The following is a 13328-nucleotide window of genomic DNA, read 5'->3' as shown; positions in this document are numbered from 1 at the left end:
AAAGGCAAGGAGCTGGATTAGCAGCTGAGCAGCTGAGACTCAACCTACCACCCCAAGGGATGCCCATGTTGCAGGCAGAGGTTTTACTTTACCATACCAGTAGCAACTCCTCCCTTCCCCAACCCCAAACCCAGGAAACGTTTTCAAAACCCCAAAAGAGCAATTTTGAGCCCCCAAATCTCAAAGACGAACATACATATCAGGGCTGGCATCATGGTGCAGTAGGCCAAGTATCAGTCTGTGTTGTTGGCTGGCCTTCAAAATGAGTGCCAGTTCATACTGCGGCTGTTCCAATTCCTATCTAGCTCCCTGCTTATGTCCTGGAAAAGCAGTGGAAGAGGGTGCAAGTGCTTGGGATCTTGCACTCTTGTGGGAGACCTGGAAGACACTCCTAACCTTGGACGGGTTCAGCTTCAGTTTTGTGGCCATCTGGGGAGCGAACCAGCAGATGGAAGATCTCCCACTTGTCTCTCTTTCTCTCTCTGTAAATCTGCCTTTCAAATAAAAATATATCTTTGAGCCCGGTGCCGTGGCCTAGCAGCTAAAGTCGTCACTTTGAATGCACTGGGATCACCAAAAGCATACCTGAACAGAGGTGTGAATTCTACCAAAGTGGCCTTCGCTAGAAAAAGCAGACATCGTTCTCTAGCCTTGGAGCCTTCCAGGCAAGAGAACTGAAGTCAGGCCTGGCACAGTAGCCTAGTGGCTTGAAATTCTCGCCTTGCACACACCAGGATCCCATATGGGCACTGGTTGGGATCCCAGCAGCCCCACTTCCCATCCAGCTCCCTGCTTGCGACCTGGGGAGGCAATCAAGGACAGCCCAAAGCCTTCAGACCCTGCATCTATATGGGAGAGCTGGAAGAGGCTCCGGGCTCCTGGCTTAGGATCAGCTCAGCTCCAGCCATTGCAGCTGCTTGGAGAGTGAATCAATGGATGGGAGATCTTCCCCTCTGTCTCTCCTCCTACCTGTAATATCTGATTTTCTAATAAAAATAAAATAAATCTTTAGAAAAAAAAAAACTGAAGCCAACTGTCTGATGCTGGCAGAAGCCAGCTGGAAAAAGCTCCTGCTCAGGGACCACAGGGACAAAATGCTGCCTGGTATTCTCCAATGATCCGCTGACAGGAATGCACACTGTTCCCAAACAAGGACATGCCAAATAGTTACCTCTTGGTGTCTCCATAGAAACTACCAGGGAAAACCTGCCAGTGCCAAGAATGACCTTGGACTTTACAGGATGAACTCCAGCTCAACAGTCCCCTCACCTGAATGCCATCAGATGACAACTGCCTGCTTGATCAGATAAGGAAACTGAATCTCTTGCCCCTAAATGGCACCCATCCACACTCCCACCAGCAATACTACTGGTATAGCAAGACACCAACTGCCAACTTAGCCAGCACTGAGCACCTAAGGCACTCAACTCCACATCTCATCACACCCACAAAGGTTGGCTCCATTTTACATATGCAAAAATAAAGTAAGATCAAAGTTTACAGTTTACCCAGAGCCAAAAAGTCAGCAAGAGGTAAAGGCAGGATGAGTCCAAAAGCCTTGCTCTTCCTATTGCACTAGGAACCGCTTAGATTTTTTTTTTTTTTTTTTTGCAAAAATGAAAACCTATGGGCCCGGCAGCATGGCCTAGCAGCTAAAGTCCTCACCTTGAACGCGCCAGGATCCCATATGGGCGCCAGTTCTAATCCCGGCAGCTCCACTTCCCATCCAGCTCCCTGCCTGTGGCCTGGGAAAGCAGTCGAGGATGGCACAAAAAGCTTTGGGACCCTGCACCCGTGTGGGATACCCAGAAGAAGTTCCTGGATCCCGGCTTCGGATCGGCATAGCACTGGCTGTTGCATTCACTTGGTGAGTGAATCATCAGACAGAAGATCTTCCTCTCTGTCTCGCCTCCTCTCTGTATATCTGACTTTCCAATAAATAAATAAATCTTAAAAAAAAAAAAAAAACCTTTAAGTCTTGTTTCCAAGAGGTTCTGAAGCTTATCTATTTGACTAAAAGGCAGCCAAAAATATTAATTGCCTTGCCCTCAAAGCAACAAATGAATCAGCTTTTTCTTTTGATCCAGAAGATATTGTACATTTTTTAAATGAGATATTTCAAATAATTTTTAGAAATATTTTCATAGGAAGCGGGGGTCCTCAAGAAGTCCATGGAAATGTGTATTATATACTAGGAATGGCCAGCACAATAGCACAGTGGGCTGACCCTCCACCTGTAGCGCTGACATTCCATATGGGCACCAGTTGCAGTCCCCTCTGCTCCATTTTCCATCCAGTTCCCTGTTTATGGACTGAGAAAGCAGCAGAGCACGGCCCACGTGCTTAGGTTCCTGTACCCATGTGGGAGATCTGAAAGAAGCTCCTAACTTTGGATCAGCCCAGCTAAAGCAATTGTGGCCATTTGGAGAGTCAACCAGTAGAAGAAAGAAACCTCTCTCTCTCTCTCTCACTGGTGAAAAATCAATACATCATAAAAATTTCAATGGTGTCACTGACCAAAAGATTGATATACTTGAATCACTTCTTTTTCAACCCACCTACATTCATCTCTGAACTAGAAACTAGCATTAACTATAAAACTATCATCTCTATTGTGGAGGTGTCCAAAACAATCCAACTGCATGTTACAATACAACAAATACAGTAGCTTTTACAAGAATGAATAAGACAGAAAACTGGTGGGCCAGCATTGTGGCATAGTTGGGGGAAACATCCCATATGAATGCTGGTATGAGTCCTAATAGCTCCACTTTTGATCCAGTTCCTCACTGACACATCTGGGAAAACAACAGAAGCTGGCCCAATGCGTCCCTGCACTAATGTGGGAGACCCAGAGAGAGTTCTAGGCCCTAAGCTTCAGCTTGGCAAAGACCCAGCCACTGTGACCATTTGATGAATTGAACAGCGAATGGAAGATATCTCCTCTATAACTCCACCTTTCAAATAAAACAAATCTTCAGAAGAAATGAAAATTTTAGGAATATGCATTTGGCCAAGCTGTTAAGATGTCACTTGGAATGTCTGCATCCCATATCAGAGTACTTGGATTCAACTCCCAACTATATGTTTTCAATTCAAACTTCCTGCTAACATTAACCTTTGGCAGTAAGAGCAGACATAGCTCAAGTATCTGGTCCCTTGCCGGTCACATGGGAGGCCTGGATTGAGTCCTGGATTCAGCTGGAATCAGTGCAGCTGTTAACCAGGATCTGGGATGTGAAAACAGTACATAGGAAATCTCTGTTTCTGTCTTTCAAATAAATTTTTAAAAAATGTTTAAAAGCATTTTTAGAAGAAAAAGGATATTATTAAAGGAAAATGAATGACCTTTTTTTTTTTTTTAATGGGGGAGGGATGGGCATTGTACTACAGCAGAACAAGCCACCACTTGGGGTACCCACACGCCATTTCAGAGTGCTGGCATCTAGTCTTGCCTTCACTGCTTTCTGTTAATGTACACCCTGGGAGGCTGCAGATGATTGCTCAAGGACGTGAGGCCCTGCCACTCACGTGAAAGACCCCAGTAAAATGCCCAGCTCCAGGCTTGAGGCTGGGCCAGTCCCACCTGTTGCAGGCAATCAGGGTTGATCTCTCTGTCATTACCATTGAAATAAACTTCTAGGGCCCAGCACAATAGTGTACTGGTTAAAGTCCTCGCCTTGTATGCACCGCCAGGATCCCATATGGTCCCCGGTTCTAATACCGGCAGCCCTGCTTCCCATCCAGCTCCCTGCTTGTGGCCTGGGAAAGCAGTCGACGATGGCCCAAGACCTTGGGAACCTGCATTCATGTGGGAGACCCAGAAGAAGCTCCTGGCTTCAGATTGGCTCAGCTCCAGCCATTGCGGCTGGTTGGGGAAATGAACCATCAGATGGAAGATCTTCCTCTCTGTCTTTCCTCCTCTCTGTATATCCACCTTTCCAATAAAAAAAAAAAAAACTTAAAAAAAATTTTTTAAAGAATTTATTATGTTTACGTGAAAGACAGTTACAGCCCAGCTAAATCCTCGCCTTGTGTGCACCAGGATCCCATGTGGGTGCCGGTTCATATCACTGCTGCTTTACTTCTCATCCAACTCCCTGCCTGTGGCCTGGCAAAGCAGCAGAGGATGGTCCAAAGCCTTGGACCCTGCACCTGCATGGGAGATCCAGAAGAAGCTCCTGGCTCCTGGCTTTGGATCAGCTCAGCTTTGTAGCTTTGGTTCACTCCCCAATGCAACCACTTGGGGAGTGAACCAGCAGATGGAAGATCTTTCTCTCTGATCTTCTTTCTGTTTATCAGAGTATGCAATAAAAAAAAATTAATCTTAAAAAAAATGTTACATAGATAGAGTGATCTTCCATTCACTGGTTCATTCTCCAAACAACAGCTAGGGCTGGGCCAGGCTCCAGTCAGGCAACTCCATCTGAGTACCCCACCCCACATGGCAGACAGTGGTTCAGGTTCCAAGGGAATCTTCCACTGCTTTTCCAGGCATGTTAGCAGGTAGCTGGACCTGAAGCAAAACAGCGGGGATTCAATCCAGTACTCCTATAGAACGCCAGCAGCTTAAACTGCAGTACCACAACAGAAGCTGCCAAATATACTTCTTTTAAAAGATGTATTGTTATTGGAAAGGCAGATTATACAGAGAGGAGAAAAAGAAAGATCTTCTGTCTGCTGGTCTACTCCCCAAATGGTCACAACATTCAGAACTGACCCAATCTGAAGCCTGGGAGCTACTTCCAGGTCTCCCATATGGGTGCAGGGTCCCAAGGCCTCAGACCATCTCTACTGCTTTCCTAAGCCACAAGCAGGGAGCTGGATGGGAAGTAGAGCATCCAAGACATGAATCTGTGCCCAAATGGGATCCTGGTGAATGAAAGGTAAGGATTTTAGACCCAGAGCCATCATGCCTGGCCCCAAATATTTTTAAAAACAAATAAAGCTTAACGGTCCAGCACTGTGGCACAGGGGGTAAAGTTACTACCTGCAGTGCCAGCAACCCATATGAGTACCAGTTTGAGCCCAGTTTGTTTCACTTCCTATTCAGCTTCCTACTAATGTGCTGGGCAAGCACTAGTATTACAAGCATGGCCCAAGTGCTTGGGTCCCTGAACCACGTGGGAGACCTGGAAGAAGCTCCTGGCTTTGCATTATTAGCACTGTGCCCATTTGGGGACTGAAACAGTAGATAGAAAAATCTCTCTCTCTCTCCCTCTCTTTAACTTTGCCATTTAAACAAATAAATATTTTCTTTAAACAGTAAAATAAAGCATAAGGGGAAAATCCTTAATAAACATATTAATATAAGGCCCAGCGTGATAGTGTACTGGTTAAAATGCTCACCTTGCACGTGCTGGGATCCCATATGGGCACCTGTTCTAATCCCAGCAGCCCTGCTTCCCATCCAACTCCCTGCCTGTGGCCTGGGGAAGCAGCTGAGGACAGCCCAAAGCCTTGTCATCCTGCACCTGTGTGGGAGACCTGGAAGAGCTCCTGGCTCCTGGCTTCGGACAGGCTCAGCTCTAGCCATTGCGGTCACTTGAGGAGTAAACCATCAGATGGAGGATCTTCCTCTCTGTGTCTCCTCCTCTCTGTATATCTGCCTTTCCAATAAAAATAAATAAATCTTTAAAAATAAATAAATAAAAACGTAATAATATAAGTACAAAGAGAATTGCCATACACTTTATCTGAAATTTTATATACTAGACTCTAATTAGTTAGTATTTCCTATGTAAACTCTATTCTGAAACTCAGAAGATGCAATGATTTTGTTGCTTTGTTTCATTTTGTGTATGTGTGTTTTGGGCTTCCCTTTAATCCCTTAACTGCAGACAACATACCAGCTTTTGCCTGAATAATACACACTGTGCTCTAACACCCAGCTACTGGCCTCGATGTTAGATACTGTCACACAGAAAGACATGGTGTACAGATCAAATTTGCTGAGCATGGAGAACACTTCTAATGAAGACAATGTCCCAGGAGTGTTAACGGGTCCCCAAAATGACAGCCACTGAGATTTGCTAGATTCAATGTCATAACTTCAGATAGCAAAAAGAAAACAAAATAAAATGTCATGGATTCACAGAAGTAAAGAGCTTTCAACAACATGAATTGTTGGGATTTTCACATCCCTTTCAAGAGCTGCACACTTTAAATAGTAGTCCACAGATGGATGACAAGAAGCTTTTCTATCAGGACTGCACTGAACACCCCCAGAATGGACATATATTATAGTGGCTAAGTTTGTCTATCATTATAAACAATAGCCACAGTGCTGAAAAGAAAGTATGAGTCACAACTCAAAAACAAAGGAGAAAAGCAATGAACAAACAGAGGAAAGCACTGGATGGAAATACAAGGCATTTCTCACTTAAAATCCTGTCCATGAAAGCTACTACTGACTCGGAGCAGGTTCATGGTCATCCCTCAGAAATAACTCATCCTGCTCCCAAACACTGCTTCCAGCCTCACGCACCTCTACATCCAAGCACCAGCACAGTCAGCCACGTCCGTTAGGGAGCCAGCGCCAGACTCCCAGCAGATCTGAGTCACCCACACCCCCGCACTAAGAGGTCACTTTTCATCAGGAAGCCCACTCTGCAAAATCCCCTTGTCCATCTCCCAGGCTGCCGCCACTGTGACCCACATAAAACCGATCCACTGGTCTCAGCACTCGCCAAATCACAACTCCCACCGGCCTGATCCGCCCAAGCGGCCCACAGGACTGAACACCCTACTCACTCCTATGACAAGTTCCCGGACAACTCTCCCAGCCCGGTGCATCTTGTACACCCACCTCCCACCCCCAGCACTCATCTCCGCTCAAACTCTTCTTCCATGGCCAGACTTTCTGCCTTTCCAGGAACTAACCACCAGTTACCCTACAGTAAGAACCTAAACTCTAAATGTCCTTCTCCCCACCCCACCCCCACCCCCCTTATCCCTGCCCGGAGTCGGCGCAACTCCCAGGGCTTGGGGATGGGGTATGGAGGCAGATGCATCTGATCGCGCCTTGAGGGATCAGGCCCACAGAGGCCCCTAAAACTCCAACCACCACCACCACCCCTCCTCAGCCACCCAGCTACAATCAGCCTATGGGGCGCCAGCATCAAGTGCCAGGAGCTCACGGTCACCACCGTGCCTCTCCTCCCCCACTCCTCAAACACAAGCCACCCCACCAAGGCCCCCGGGGACAAGACGAGACCCCCGACAAGCCTCCGGCCAACGGAGTTTCCCAGACCCGACGCAGAGCACCCACCCCCAAAGCCCGTGCCGCCGGCACCATTTGGCGGTTCTAGGCCGCCGCACGCCAGGGGCTCGGAGCCGCCTTCCCTACTCCGCCCCCATTGTTGCGGGTCTCAGCGGCCCCGGCTGGGTGCCGGAGACCGGCACCGGCTCTCACCTCCCACGCCGCGAATCCGGGCCGCGCCGGATCCGGCAGGGCCGAGGAACGTCGGCTTTCCGCTGCGCCCGGCCGGGCAAGTGTCGGAGGCGGCGGCGGAGGCAGCGGCGGCGGCGGCGGGGGCGGCGGCTGAGGCGGGAAGCAGCCGGCCAGGCCCGGACGCCGCGGACTCGCTCTTGGCCGAGCGTCGGTCTCCTCCGGCGGCGGCGCTCGCAGCCTCCGCTCGCGGTCCGCGCCAGAAAGAGTCCCCCCCTCCCGGCCCGCGCGCCCGGCCGCCCGGACGGGAACACGCACCGCCGACAGGAAAGTTCCGCTGAGAGTCGACCCGAGGCCCGCCCTCCCCGGCGCAGGGTGTAGACCGCCAGGGAACCGAGTTATCTGCCACAGAGTAAGCGCCGCGCACAGCTCCCGGTCTAGAATCTGTCTGGAGCAGCTCCAGAGGTGGGTTCGAGAGAATAAGGTTTCCGTTCACTAACCATTAGCGAGACACCTTGGCCACTTGGCGCCTCAAATGAGGCTCTTCCATTCCTTACTTCGGGGATAACCCCGGAGACGTGTGAGGACTGAAGGAGACGCTGCTAGTAGCCAGTTGCGCTCCGCCAAGAGTATCCCCGAAATTGAGGTGTACCTTGAAACTCTCGCCCTTTTGTTCCAGGTCCTTGCCTCCTATCCCATTTCCTGCTGCCTGAACCTGTCTGAAGAGTTCCCGGGAAGAGGCAGGAAGGGCCTTTCTTGATCACTGAGGCTCAAGCGAAGGTTTAACCAATCAACCTGGGAATTACTGCCACAAGAGCTACAGCTCTGCCTTCGCCCCGCAGCCTAGGTTACCTCTCTTTTGTGCCCTCTCCCAAGCCTTGAATATTGCAAAAATATTTTTAAATTAATAATAATACATAAGTGGATCTTTCATGGTAAGATTTTCTCTCAGAAAATGCAAAGGACAAAGATTCTTTTCTTATCTCCAGCCCCTTTCTTCTTGAGCCTTCCTACATCTAGAAGTCAGACAGTGAATTCCAGAGCAACAGAGTTGTAAAAATATGGGACTGGCATGGGAGGTTTAGCCTCTGCCTTGGAAGCTGAAATCCCACAGGGATGCCAGTTCCTGTCCAAGTTGCTCCACTTCAGTCCGGCTCAGTGCTTGTAACCTGGGAAGCCATAAAGGATGGCCCAAGTCCTTGGGCTGCAGTCACCTGTGTAGGAGACCAGAAGAGTCTCTTGGTTCCTGGCTGCTGGCTCTTTGTCGTTTTCTCTGTAACTCTGAGTTTCTAACAAAAGCAATTTTTTTAAGTTATAAAAATAAACATGTGTTATCCAAAACTCTTGATGGAAACTTTTTAAAAAGGATTTATTTACTTGAAAGGCAGAATCACAGAGCTCTTCCATCAACTGGTTCATTCCCTTAATGGCCACAACGCTGAAATCGGGCCAGGCCAAAGCCACAAGCCTGGAACTCTGTGTGGATCTCCCAGGTACTTGGGGCAGCTTCTATACCTTCCCAGGCCCATTAGCAGGGAGCTGGATTGGTAGTGGAGCTGGTGGAACTCAAACCAGTGCTTGTATGGGATGTGGACAATGGAGGTGGTGACTCAACCCTCTGGCATAAAGTTGGCCCCTCAATGGAAATTTAGAACTGCAGAAGACGCCTCCGAAAGCATCACAGCTGTTACATGTTTTGACTTTTCCATTCTCACATACCCCTTTGGCTTCTGAGATTCAGGAAAGTTCACCTTGGTACGGTTTTCTCGTATGTAAAGTGACTCTCCAGAAAGGCCAGTAACAATCACTTACCCTTGAACAAAATATGCACAGCTGGGTGTCTGTTTAGTACCACCTTTGGAAGCAATGAAAAGGCAGGCTCTGCCTGTTAAAAGAGTTTTTGGTGCCTCTCTGGGAAAGGTAGGCTCAGTGATTATCAAGCAGCAAGAGCAAAGCTTCTGGAGGCTTCCTCAAGTAGGAGGACTTTCCTGCTAGGCCTCTTACAGCCAAAAGGTGCCTCAGCAGCTGCATCACTTCTCTCAGCTGCCTGAAGTCAGTTGGATACTCTGATCATTCCCTGCTGGAGACCTTGCATTTCCCATTTGGCTTCCTCACTGGGACTTCCTGGCTGACCCATAAAGTGGTTTTGACTTCAGGAGCTGAACTAGGTTTAGATGAGAGCTCCATATTGCCCCAAAATGACCAAAGAGAGGAGAAAGAGAGCAGGGACACTGGCCAGAGACTTGAGAAAAGAATCTTGCGGGTTTCTTTCCAAAAAAGGACTCCAAGCACAGTTACCAAAGACATTAACACCTACTCCTCGGTGTCACTGAGGGCCGGGGCAGCAGGCGCCAGAGCTGGCCACCACAGTGATGGACTCACTACCTTCCTTCCTCCCAACATGCCACCATCCTTGCCCTCCCAGGGCCTTGGTGACTATCTGGACAATGCTGAGCTCTCACAGGCACCTTTGGAGTACAAGGGATTTCAAAGTGACCTGCAGGAAGATGAGCTCTTCTGGGAGAAATCTCTAGAGTGAATTACCCATAACACCTGCCAATGGGTGACTCCACCATCAAGTGAGGTGGGACTAAGCAAGACTCACCTTATTAATGTCGCATAAACTAAGATGGTTCCTTCACTTCCAGGAGTTCATACCTGGAAAAGCACTCCCTTTCACCCGTTTCACCTTATCCTCATTCCACAAGTGTTACCTCAGTCCTGCCTCTCATCAGCCACACTTTTTTGGCCTAGTCACACTCCCAAATGGCAAGGACCCAAGGTGACAAAGTTGTGTTGCTTTTTTCAACAGTTATCCCTTCCTGTAATCGATTTATTTTTATTGGAAAGGCATATTGACAGAGAAGCGAGATCTTCTGTCTACTGATTCACTTACCAAATGGCTGCAACGGCTAGAGCTGGGCTGGTCCAGAGCCAAGAGCCTCTTCCAGGTATGCCATATGGGTGCAAGGCCCAAAGCATGAGCATCCTCCACTACTTTCCCAGGCCATAGGCAAGGAGCTAGATTGGAAGCGGAGCAACTGGGAGTACCCAGAGGGGCTGCTGGTGCCACAGGTAGAGGATTAGCCTGCTATGCCTCAGTACCAGTCCCTGAGTTACTCTTTTACAATGGTTAATTTCGTGTTATACACATTTTATCTCATTTTTTAAGGGTCTCAGAAGCTCAGATCTCACAACTAGTAACTGGTGGAATCAATCTGAATTTATATCTAAGAATTCAAATATAGGGACCTGGCGCAATAGCATAGTGGTTAAGGTCCTCGCCTTGCACACGCCAGGATCCCATATGGGCACCTGTTCTAATCCCAGCAGCCCTGCTTCCCATCCAACTCCCTGCCTGTGGCCTGGGAAAGCAGTTGAGGACAGCCCAAAACCTTGTCATCCTGCACCTGTGTGGGAAACCTGGAAGAGCTCCTGGCTCCTGGCTTCGGACAGGCTCAGCTCTAGCCATTGCGGTCACTTGGGGAGTGAACCATCAGACGAAAGATCTTCCTCTCTGTCTCTCCTCTGTATATCTGCCTTTCCAATTAAAATAAATAATAAATCTTTAAAAAAAAGTCAAATATAGCACAAGAGAACTTCAAAAGTTCATAGAAAATTGAATTTTAAGTTTGCTGCAAAAACTTTTTTTGGAAATCCATGTACACACAGGAGGGATCTTTAAGAAGCTCATGAGAGGCCTAGTGCAGTAGCCTAGCGGCTAAAGTCCTCGCCTTGCATGCTCTGGGATCCCATATGGGTGCCGGTTCTAATCCCAGCAGCTCTACTTCCCATCCAGCTCCCTGCTTGTGGCCTGGGAAAGCAGTCGAGGATGGCCCAAGGCCTTGGGTTCTTGAACCTGAGTGGGAGACCTGGAGGAGGATCCAGGCTCCTGGCTTCAGCTTGGTTCAGGTCCAGCTGTTGTGGTCACTTAGGGAGTGAGTCAGTGGATGGAAGATCTTCCTCTCTGTCTCTCCTCCTCTCTATATATCTGACTTTCCAATAAAAATAATAATTAAAAAAGAAAGAAAAAGTAATTAAAAATTAAAAAGTAATTTAAAAAAAGAAAAAGTAAGTTTCCCACATTAGTGGCCAGAACCCAATATCCTGTGCCGTCACTGCCGCTTCTCAGGATCCCCCTTGGCAGGAGGCTGGAGTCAAAAACAGGGGTCAGGACTCTAACCCAGGCATGTCAATGGAAGGCACCATCCTAACCCTTGTCTGAACAGCTGTGCCAGATGCCTAACTTCTCTTTTTATTTTGTTTCCAAAGAGGTCTTGAAATTCTCTTGCATGTTACACAGATGCATTCACTTTCTTTACATATTAAATTAGTGCTTTTATTTTTATTGGAAAGGCAGGTTTACAAAGAGAAAGATCTTGCATTCTCTGGTTCACTCTCCAGATGGCCACAATGGCCAGAGCTGAGCCAATTTGAAGCTGGGAGCCGGGAGCTTCTTCCAGGTTTCCCAGGCAGGTGCTGGGTCCCAAGACTTTGGGCCATCCTCTGCTGCCTTCCTAGGCCATAAACAGGGAGCCAGATGGGAATGGGAGCAGCTGTGACATGAACCTGCACCAATATGAGATCCTGGCACTTAAAGGCAGAGCATAAGTCAATTGAGCCATTGTGCCGGCACATACATGTGCTCCTCTGAGAAGGTGAGAAGTGGTCCCTACTTATTGCCGTCCTCAATGCTGGAGAGAACTCAGGAGATTAGGGAGACCCATAATTCCCTTCAGGCGATGAAAAGCTCTTTCTCAGATGTGGCAGGGCAGAACCAGCTCCTCTCACATGCTGTATGACCTTGGATGAGCCACTTGACCTCCCTGAACTAAGTTCATCTATCAACTGGGAATACCAATTTTGCAAAATTCTAATGTTTTTTTTCTGCCATCTCCTTCTAGGGAGAGCAGGGTCTTTTTGTTATTTATTTATTTAGTTAGTTAGTTTTTCAATCAATCATTTTAGAAAGGCAGATATACAGAGAGATGGAAAGACGGAAAGATTTTCCATCCTCTGGTTCACTACCTAAGTGGCCATGACATTTGATATTGAGCCGATCTGAAGCCAGGAGCTTCCTCTAGGTCTCCCACACAGTTACAGAGTCCCCAGACCTGGGCCGTCCTCCACTGCTGTCATCAGCTACAAGCAGGCAACTGAATGGGAAGTGGAGCCACTGGGATATGAATCGGTGCCCATATACGATCCTGGCAGATGCAAAGTAAGGGTTTAGCCACCAGGCCCCACAGTCTTATTCTTTACAAAACATTGGCTGGTATTCCCCAGACCAGCTACACATTTACAATGATCTTGTTTCCCATTGCATGCCTATTGGGATGCATGTGATTGCTCCAGGTGAGAGATCAGAGGTCAGGTCACCTCTAGCTTCAAAGTCTGGCAGAGAACTAGGTTCTGTGAGACCATTAGGGTCGCTACTACCTCCACAATTGTTGTTAAAGGATTCAATTTCTGCAACAGACCCTAGGGATTTGTTAAAGAAAGATGAGAACCACGTACTACCTGCGGCTCCTAGGGGAGGCAGGCACACAAACATCATTATGATCCAGCATTAATTCCTGTGAGAAGATAACTATCCACAAGGGTTCAGAGCAGAAAGTTGGTGGCTTGGGTACTTTTAATAGTCTCATATCCCCTTTGGCTACTGCTGGACCACTTTCAGGAATTTCCCTGCTCCCACAGCAGTCACTAATATGTAATGCTCACTGTGGGCTCAGGAGTTGTGTGATCGGCACAATTCAGACTCCAAAGGGTCACCTTTCCTTCTTGCTGAACCTCTCCTCCCACCTAGCAAACCTTCCCTTTAATGCCCAGCCCCGATGTCCCTTCTGTAATATTCCCCATAAACATGAAGGCCAGGCCTTTCTTTTGCTGAGCTTTCTTGACCCATTATCCCACTCTGTGTTGGCCCCAGAGACAG

General features: G+C 48.1%; 1 protein-coding gene across 1 annotated transcript in view; it reads right to left on the bottom strand.

Moving 5' to 3' along the window:
- The window catches only part of RAD54L2 (RAD54 like 2), a 72387-nt gene extending 64739 nt beyond the window's left edge, over window positions 1-7648 (bottom strand). The window contains exon 1 of the mRNA XM_040994556.1: window positions 7415-7648. The gene's annotated coding sequence lies outside the window, so the exon portion shown is untranslated. The remainder of the gene's footprint in view (window positions 1-7414) is intronic.
- Between the last annotated feature and the right edge of the window lie 5680 nt (window positions 7649-13328).

Source organism: Ochotona curzoniae, unplaced genomic scaffold (genome assembly GCF_017591425.1).
Source record: "Ochotona curzoniae isolate NIBS_2020 unplaced genomic scaffold, NIBS_Ocur_1.0 contig_908, whole genome shotgun sequence".
NCBI lineage: Eukaryota > Metazoa > Chordata > Mammalia > Lagomorpha > Ochotonidae > Ochotona > Ochotona curzoniae.
This window is presented reverse-complemented; position numbering and strand designations above follow the sequence as displayed.